A 10,127-nucleotide genomic window follows, 5' to 3' on the forward strand; every position below is an offset into this window, starting at 1 on the left:
CATTAATCACTCATCACCAAGCAATACAAACATCAACATATGTTCATTTAACAAGGTTTTCCCCAATTCATCCCTTCCAACATCACTTTAAGTCCTCAATGGTATTATCCAAAATTCATCAATATAATTTGTAGCAATTCAACAACACGTAAACAAGTCCCACATTTATGCTATTTCAATCCAACTTATAAAGGTTCATTATGTGAGATTTCGTCAATGTTCCTATTGTTGGTCGAAGTATATATGCCTTTTTCATCCAATCTTTCACATGGATTTCATTAAGTTTAACACAATAGTATAGCCAACAATATATCATACTCATACGTATAACCATTTGCTTCCTATTTAAACAAGTTCATCCATTACACATATAAACGCAAGACATCAACATGGAGTGAATTCAGTTCCGGTTTCCACATGTTTCTAAGGTTCAAATGATAGTACAATTGTGTTCATAACACTTTCTAACACATTTTCACATAATTTCATCATTCACATATACACAAATTCTGTCATAAACATAAGCATAGGTTCTATTTTGGTTTCACATAATTAAGCAACTCTAACAAGGTCATCATCTTTGCATTTTATCCCTTTAATCCATATTCTGTCCAACCCTCACTATGGCCGGCCATCTCTCCAAGTTTTTTTTTTTTTTTTTTTGCATTCAATCAAAATTGTTCATTTATCTTGTTCTAAGTTTTGGAATTAGGTCTCATACTTAGCCCTATTTTCATCCCTCTTCCTAGTCAAATTTTCCTTAGTAGCTGCTGGAAAATCTTAGGTCATTTAGTTGAGTTTTTCATTTTCCTTTATGGTCTTAAAATCACACGAACAGTGGAGAAGAGTTCTGGTTCATACCTCATGGTTCTCAACAGCTTTAGAAAGAGGTTTAGTGGTTTGTTCTTCTCTTTCAGTCCAATTTTTTCCTTCTTTCACCTGCTATCCAGCCGACCCTTTAGGCTCTTCCTTCTTTCTTGTTTTTGGTTTTTTTCTTCTTCACTTAGCTCACTTCTCACTCAACTCTCAAGGAAGATTGCATGCAGGCTGGTTGTGTTCAGTTTTTCTCCTTGAGAAGGAGGGGTTGTGCTGCAGCAATGGCTATAGCCGATTCTGGGAGAAAGTCTAGGCTTTTTCCTCCTCCAAGTTTCATCATTTCTCTTCCCCTCTAATCTCTTCTCACTTTACTCTCAAGAAAGGTGGGCATGTAACTGTTCAATTTAGTTTTCTCTTAGGAAGGAGAGAGGGGCGGTTCTAGCAGCTTGTAGCTGGACCTTGGGGAGAGGAAGAGTCACCTTCTCTCTCTCTCCCTTGCATTTATACCCTTTTTTTAATAAGGTGGGGGTGTTTGGGTGCTGAACAAGGTTGTTCTTATCCCTCTTTTGGGTTATTCTTGGGTTGGTTTCTATTTCTATTCTCTGCTAGGATAAGTCGATCCAACACTAATTTTTGTTGGGTTTTACTGTGTCGCTGTCTATTCAGAAAATGATAGTTAAATTGTGTCGCTGCTGATTCAGAAATCAACAGCGATGGTGGAGTCATTTCTGGATTTATTTTTTTTTGTTGGGTGTTTACATTTTACCAAGTAAAAATAAGGTTATTTAGCTTATATTTAGGTTTTTTTTAAAAAATTTAATCAGAGAATGATTAATTATTTAGAAATAAAACTTGTGTGTGAGAGTTTGCTCTTACTTTTGGTTTCTTATAGAACTACTCTTACTTATCAAAGATTTAACCAAACTTCGTGATATCTTTTATATTTCTCATTGTTGTCTCTTTATAGGCATTGAGTGGAGATTTGATTACTTATAGTCATGATGCCTCGGTACAGGTTATCATTATGTCAAGCTCAATTATAAGCCTAAAATTAACTTTTTTAGGAATGTTGATTTGACTTTGAGTTTCTAGATCTTTATACCTACAGGGTTTGCATCACTTCAAGCTATTTGTACGACACCTATATGAAATTCATATCTTATAAGTTAACAAGATGGGTGCTTATGAGTAAGTTTGTGCCCTTACAAGTTATAATGAAAATGTATATGGTCCGAGGTATGTAAATACCTTAAAAACACCAGGTATGAACACAATAGACATTGTCTCATGTCTTTGTTCTCATTATTTTATACATTATTTTTCTCATACACTTTGCTAATTTAGGCATCAAAGACAAAAGAAAAAACTCTCAAGCATCATTAGTCCCCTACTTTTATTAACCTTAGGGCATCAAAAAAGAATATGAGTGAGTCAATATATAGTTTGTTGGTGTTTTCCAAGCTCATGACCACACTATTGAATTTTACCCTAAATTATGGTATTCATTGCTATTAAAGAAACTTAATTTCCACAATACCCTTATTTAATGAAAAATGAAACTAGTACACGTAACTTAAAATTTTTTTTATCTTTTATGTATAGAAAAAGGCTATGATACTAAACACTGTTATGTTTTTTTTAATAGAAAGATTGATTGCTAAATATTATATCTAATAGTTCATCAAGAAAAAGTCATAACTAAATAGATCAGCACTTATCTCAAAATTTTGCTAGAAAAAAACATGATCCTTAGTAGAATTTTGGTAGGTGGTGATTATGGATGAGCTAAGAAAGTCTACACAAAGTAGTTTTCGGTTGGCTCATGATTTCCTAACCCTTTGCACAACCCTATCATTTTTACCCTCTAAGATAGAGAGGGGATAACATTTCCCCACAAAGACACTATAATGATCACCACTATCATATCTAATCACAAGGTATATAGGGTCCTTTTAGATGTTGGTAATATTATCAACATCCTCTCTATTAAAGTGATAATACATCTAGACATACACTCTTCCAAATCGACTATAGTAAAAATTCCTTTAATAGGAAATAAGGAAATGAAATGCTAGTTAAAGGCTTCATAGACATAACAGTAACCATCAGTAACAATCCTAAATGTTACATGCTCCAACACACCTTTATGATGATTAAGATAAAACTAGTTTACAATGCCATCCTTGGAAAACCTTTCCTTCATAAAATAAGTATCTTGATCAATACCGTATACTTAGCCATTAAGTTCCCTACTAATAAGAAAATGGCTACGATGAGAGAAAATTATATTTAGGGAATGTTACTACACTTGTTTTAAAGGTAAAAGATCATTATGAGTCAATCAATTAATGCTAACTAAAGTTGTGGAGCATTTAAAAAATGAATCTTTATGAATAAAAAGGCACTCTGCTAGTAGGATTAGGTCTACCTTTGACCCTGTTCAAGAGAAATCCATTATAAAGCTTCTAAATATCCAAAAGGACTCCATCTTCAAACCCTTAAACATGCATCAAAATGGCCTCTAATCATCTAAATATCAATTGTTCCTTTTCTTCTAGCATTTAGATCACTTAAAGTGTATTTTGAACTTTTGCTTTATAAAAGTGGTATTATCTCTATGATTCTTTGTCATGTTTTTGTCTATAAGATTGCTCATCTCCATTATTCTCTACACCAAATCTCCATATGAAGTTTCCATTTCTCCGAACAATATCCTTATACAAAATCCTGATATCTCCAAACTTAATCTCTATACAAAATCTCCATGTCTCCAAATAAAATCTCCATGTCTCCATACAAACACATAAAATCTCTATATTTCTATACAAAATCTTTATCTTTCCAAACAAGATCTCCATATAAAATCTCCATGTCTCTATATCTCTATACCATAGCATTTGCTCCATAGGATTCTTCACCTCAAGTGAAGATGAACTCCATAAAACTTCTCCACTACCTTTGTACAAAAGAAATCTCCATTTAAGCCTAATCTCTAAAATTTTCCATAAGAGTTTAAGGATATGAATAGCCATTTTACTCAAAAACTTAGACAAATTCCATAGTAACAAAGAAGTATCTATGAAAACACTCTGCAAAATTCTCTATAAAGATAGCCTTTATGAAAAATCTCCATAAGTCTTCATGAGAAATATAATTCACATCTATATTCGAGCATGCTCTCAATTTGGACACACCCTAAAAAACTATGTCAAACATGCCTTTTATAGAAAATAAAATTGAAGTCTTTGTAATACACACAGTTTCAAAGACCAGAAGGGAAATTATTGGGGCTAAAATTTAAAATCCCAACTAGGCCTAAGAAAAGAGAGTGGGGGGGGGGGGCAGTATAAAAAAAAGGAGAAACTTTTGTCCTAACTAAGCCCACTAGACCCAACCAACCTAATAGCATAAAAAAGAAAAGGAGAAGAAAAGACAAAGAAAGAGAATAAGATGAACAAAAAAGAGAAAAGGAAAAAAGCCCAACCATGCCTGAAAAAAAAAGAAAATAAAAGAAGAAGAGAAGGGAAAAAGAGAAAATAGAGGCCCAAAGAATAAGATAGTAAAAAGGAAGAAGAAAAAGAAGAGGGGAAAAACTAACCTAACCATGCCCAACAACAAAGCCTAACTAGGCAGAAAAAGAAAAAAAAGGAAGAAAGAGAAAAAGGAAAGAAGGCATGACAAATAAGAAAAAGAAAAGGAAAAAAAGAGAGAGAAAGGAAACAAGAATATGTTGTCTAAGCTACACTAGTAACTTGCCATTGACATATAATAACTAGGAAGAATCCCCTTGCCAACATGAAATCAATGATACAAAGAAAGACCACCATTAGAGGTTAAAAGTCATTGAATGCGCTTCTTGAAGATGATAGGCTTATTCGCATGCTAGCTCGTCTATGACATGCAGTAAAAAATGTTCTTCCCCTTTTTCTATTTCACTTTGTGACTCTTTAACAACTTTTCAATATTTAATTCAGCCAACCAAGCCCAATAAGATAAAGGAGAAAAAAGAAAAGAGAGAGAGAAAAAAAAATGCCTAACCAATCCTTGGAATTAAGGTCCAATCAAACCCATCAACAAAAGTAAAAGAGAAGAAGAAAAAAAGAGAAAGATAAGGAAATGGTAGCTAACCTAAACTGACAAGCACAATTAACTCTCTTCGTGTTGGCAAATCTCACATTAAACATGACATCAGGCTCAACGCATACATGATATATATACTATCATTGTCCCGAATTTTCTATTTTATAATTATCAATATGGGTGCACACTTGAATTCTTGTCTTATAAATTATTAGTACGATGCTCACCTGAGTTCTTCAAGTTGTCAACATGATGCCTATCTGAAAGCTTTATCTCACAAGTTGATGGGTGCCTGCATGAACAACTCATCCTAATAGACTAATTGTGTGATCATTTATGATAAATAAAATATTCTTTATGATTACTCCTACGATTAAATTTGTGACCCTAATGCCTACAACAAAAATGCATGTGGTCTAAGCCTCTAAGGTATATAAATAGCAAAATAACACCAGGAATGAGACAACACAATAGATCCATACACATAGAACATAAGACACATTCTCCCAAATTTTTTTTACTCTTTTTATATACATTATTTTTTCCTATGCTTTGTTAACTTAGGCTTTCAAGGGTCACATATTCTACTTAAAGAACCTGTTTTATATGAGAATATGGTTATTATTTCAAGCCTAACAATTGTTTTTCAAGCCCATTAAACAACCCTTGAAATGCCCACGTGCATTTGAAGTTTTTCTAACTTCATCAATTGCAATATAATAAAACTTATGCCTTTATTCAAAAATAAAATATAAGACTATATATTTTTGTTATTAATGTTTGGTCCATATTCATGACAAATCCTCTATGAAAATTATAACTACTTATATATAATATATTTTTTCTAACTTAATTAACCTTTTATCTATTCGTATTCAAAGGCATATTCCAAAAATTAAAGTTTAGGATTTCCTTCGATAACCAAAGTTTTTTTTTGAATTTAACCTAGCAATTTTTAGCCTAAATAGACCAAACTATTTTTTTGAGATTTTACAATTCAAATGATCCAGTGAAACTTTAGAGATAAACCAATCAAATCATTCATTATAAAAATTATTTAAAAGAAAATTAGAAAATATATTTAATTTATCCTTATATTTGTGTCAATTATTCATTTATATCTATGTATTTCTAATTTGATCAATTAATTTCTATGTTCTTTGAATTTATTTAATTGATCTTTGTATTTTTAAAATTGTTCAATTAATCAAATCACTATTTTATTTTTATTATTAGTTCTCAATTTTAATTATTGTTACTAATTAATTTTTTTTATTAAGATAGATCCTCTGTAGAGGCAATATGTTAATTATAATTGTTACATATAGTCAAACTAAGGATAATAGATTTAAAAAAATAATTCAAATAATAGATTAGAGTTTTAAGAAAACTTAGCGTTTCTAAGAATAAATTTCTAAGATTTTTTAGCAAGACAATCTAAGAAAACTAATAGCTACATTGAGAAAAATAATAAAGAAAAGTAATAAATATCATAGAGATAAATATTGAAAGCCAAACGCTACAAAAAGGGTAAAGAATTACAATATAAATCATATAGATAAAATATTAAAAAAACTTGAGAATAGCTAGGTGGGGCTCGTAATTCAGCACAATAACATGGTTCTTTCTTTCAAGAGGAAGGTCAACTTGGTTGCTAAAAAATCTAAAAACTAAACAAAAATTAATTAGAATATAAAATCTTCTAAGATATTACTTCTTGATTCAATTAAAAACAAGTCAAAAGATATAATCATGGTTACTGCTATTTGTTTTTGTGAGAATTGGTTAAAAGTAATAAATTTAGAGAGAAGTAGAGAGAATTTATGGAATTGATGAGTTTTGTTAAATTTTATAATATTTTTATATTAGGGCTTTTGTGAATCATGTAATTTTTACATTTGATAAATTTAGATATAAATTTATGAGAATTAATAAATTTTGGTAGATTTGGTGAGAATGTTTGGTAATGGATGGATTTTGTTACATTTATATTATTTCTTGTATTTGGATTTATGTGAATTATGTAATTTTTTGTAATTGATAAATTTTGGTGAGAATATGTTAGAATTGATAAATTTTAGAAGATAAATTAATTTGTTAGTGTTTGAGATTATTAGATAAATTAATTTGTTAGTGTTCAATTAGTTATAAATTAAATAAATTAATTATTGTTTAAGATGATTATATGATGGCATTGGGTTTTGTTGTTTTATAGAATATTCCTTCTAATATATAACATTGTTATGTCATTATGGTGTTACTATTTTTTATAGCAACAATAATATATATCACTTACATTAAAAGAAACAATGTAATTATAAGTTCTAGATTAGACATTTCACATACCAAACTAAAACAAGTCATATATGGAGGTATTAGTGGAATAATGATGAAATTGAAGTTGATATTACTTAAAGGATGCAAGCTGTGGAATGACTAATTTGTTATGCTGCTATGCCCATTTGTTGTGATGTCAGTTTGAAGTTTATGATGGGTTGGCCACCAAATACAAATCAAGATACATAAAGCTTTATTTGAATAGTAGACCTAAGCAATTTTACTCTTCTAGTATCGAGTATACTCGGGTCTCAAGGTTTACTCAAATAGTTATACAAGCATCATAGTTCGTCTAGGATAGTTATTGGTTTAATGGACTTAACATTGATACCCGAAATGATAGAGAAGGAAGATCCAAGTATATTTCATCATGCATATGCTAATAATGACTCTGAAATGATATTCAATGGCTGAACTTTAAGTCATAGAAATTCAAACGTAAGTTTTAAGTCGGGAGTTGGACAAACCTTCCAAACCAAGTTTAAATTAATTAATATAATGAAGTAGTGGCACATAACAAATTCATTAGAATACAAGGTATGACCTTCAATCATAACCTATGTGTAATTATAATGTGTGAATGTACCAGAGTATTAATGGTACTTACATACAGGGTTTCATAAGAATTCAAATTTGTTTGAGATCTCAAAGTTAAAAAGTCTACACACATGTACCAATACATCAATTAATGATGACACCACCATCAACTTGATTTAAAATTTACTGCTAATATGGTTTTGTCAATGTTAATGCTAACACAAGTATAAGTGTTGTAGACATTTAAGAAAAAATAAGTCAATAATATAGGTTTAACATCATATTACAAAGTATGGATAACTAAACAAAAGGTACCCAAACAATTGTTTGGTTCATATGAGAATTCATTTTAAATGTTGCCTAGACTGTTATTAGTACTCCAACAATCAAATCTGAGTACAATTGTCTAGTGGGATAAAAAATGGTAGATAGTAGCATATTAATAATTGAAAGAGTTTTTTAGACATTTGAACCTGTAATTGAGGAGTGAAGGTATTATTCTTCGCTGATAAGTGTTGATGACACTCACTTATACATGAAGTTTAATATGAAGTTGTTGGTTAGAGTTGGGTTTAACGTTAACAATTAGATATTTTCTTTGTGTATTTTCTTTGGTTGAAGAAGAGATTAATTATAACTAGACATGCTACTTAGATTGTATTTGTTGATATGTGATAGTTGCTTATATTGGACTATATATATTATCATATAGATAGATTGCAATTAAGAATGTCATGACAAAGATATGGTCTGAGGCAGTTGGATTTTATCATTATTATTTTATGAGTAACTTCAACACTAGGAACAAATATCTGACTTTGAAAAAAAATCTTAAAGGGGTGTTTGGAAGTGTGGTAGATGTTGCTTTTCAAAATATTTTTTACTCGGAAATACATCAAAATAATATATTTTTATTTTTTAAAATTTATTTTTGACATTAGCACATTAAAACGATACAAAAACACTAAAAAAATTTAATTTGAAGCAAAAACTTTTTTCAAATTTTAATGAAAAGAAAATTCAACCTCGAAACCAAACACCCTCTAGTTTGATGTTTCATGAACCATCAAAGCAAAAATTCGATAATTAGTATGATCAAATGATTTAGAAGGATAGGCATATAAGAGGATAAACAAAAGTTAAACCAAAAACATACCTTCATATGATGGCACGTATTATTATGTCAATATGACTGTAAATTTATTGGAAGTTTTTAACAATATCTTGAAGGGTGGGCATGCATTCTTTGTTATTGTTCTAGTTTAGTTGACTTTCATATCTCGTGATATATTGTGGCTTCTATAAGTACTTTGTAAAATCATAGTTGTTTCAAATAAATTAAAATTTTATATACCAATTATATTTATCTATGAAATGTGATATTTCAAGTGAACACCCTCTTAACTTGTTAAACCAAAATTAAAATTGTTAAAACTAAACGGACTGCAAAGTAAGAAAAAAAGAGTAAATGAACTTTCGTTTCTAAATTTGAGATAGACAATGAGATTTCTCATTGTTTTACACTTTAAACTTTTATTGCTAATTTTTTTCTTTCCTTAACCAATTTTGATAAATTGTTAATGAAATTGGATATAAAAGACTACAATTGAAAATAAAGCTTAAGGACAAACAAAATTTAAGTATTATAAATTGCTACAATGATTTATCTAACTTTTATATTTTGTAATTGTAATTTAATTTGCAATTTTGGCTTGTATTATGACCTAAGAATTGATTTGATTGAAAAGGGAAAGGGAAATTGACCATTGTTGCTCTTTTTGATAGTGGGTTTCAAATTACTAATACCATATGTGGTTTAATTTATGTTTTTTAATTGATTGATTTTTATTTTTTTAATTTTTTGTAAAAGTTATTCCATTGAAAAAAAAAAGAGATGAGCATGAGAATAATAAATTAAATTGTAGAAAATAAGAAAAATGGTTTTATATAAATAAATACGTAGGATAATTTTAGTAAAATCCATGTTCTTTAAAGAAAAAAAAGAAAGAAAAAGAACATGGTCTGTCTCGGAAGGAGAAGGGAAATTGACCGTTGTCGCTGCTTTTGACAGGGGGTTTGAAATTAGCAACACCATCTTGGGACCTTCGAGCAAGTCAACTTTCATTTAATTTTCGACTTTATAAACACGGCTAGCCCACCGAACTTTATTAGGGGAAAAGCCCGTTCCCAAGTTGCCATTGCCATTAGATTATGACTTATGGCTCACCTGTTTAAGATAGTTCTAATAATAAAATTTTAGTGGCTGACCGACCGACCGATCCTCGAAGCAGCAGATTCTGCAAAGCGCCAAAAAATCAGAACTTTTTATATAAGATTTATTAGTTTTTAATTTTATT

This window comes from Populus trichocarpa, chromosome 2 (assembly GCF_000002775.5).
Source record: "Populus trichocarpa isolate Nisqually-1 chromosome 2, P.trichocarpa_v4.1, whole genome shotgun sequence".
NCBI classification, from domain to species: domain Eukaryota; kingdom Viridiplantae; phylum Streptophyta; class Magnoliopsida; order Malpighiales; family Salicaceae; genus Populus; species Populus trichocarpa.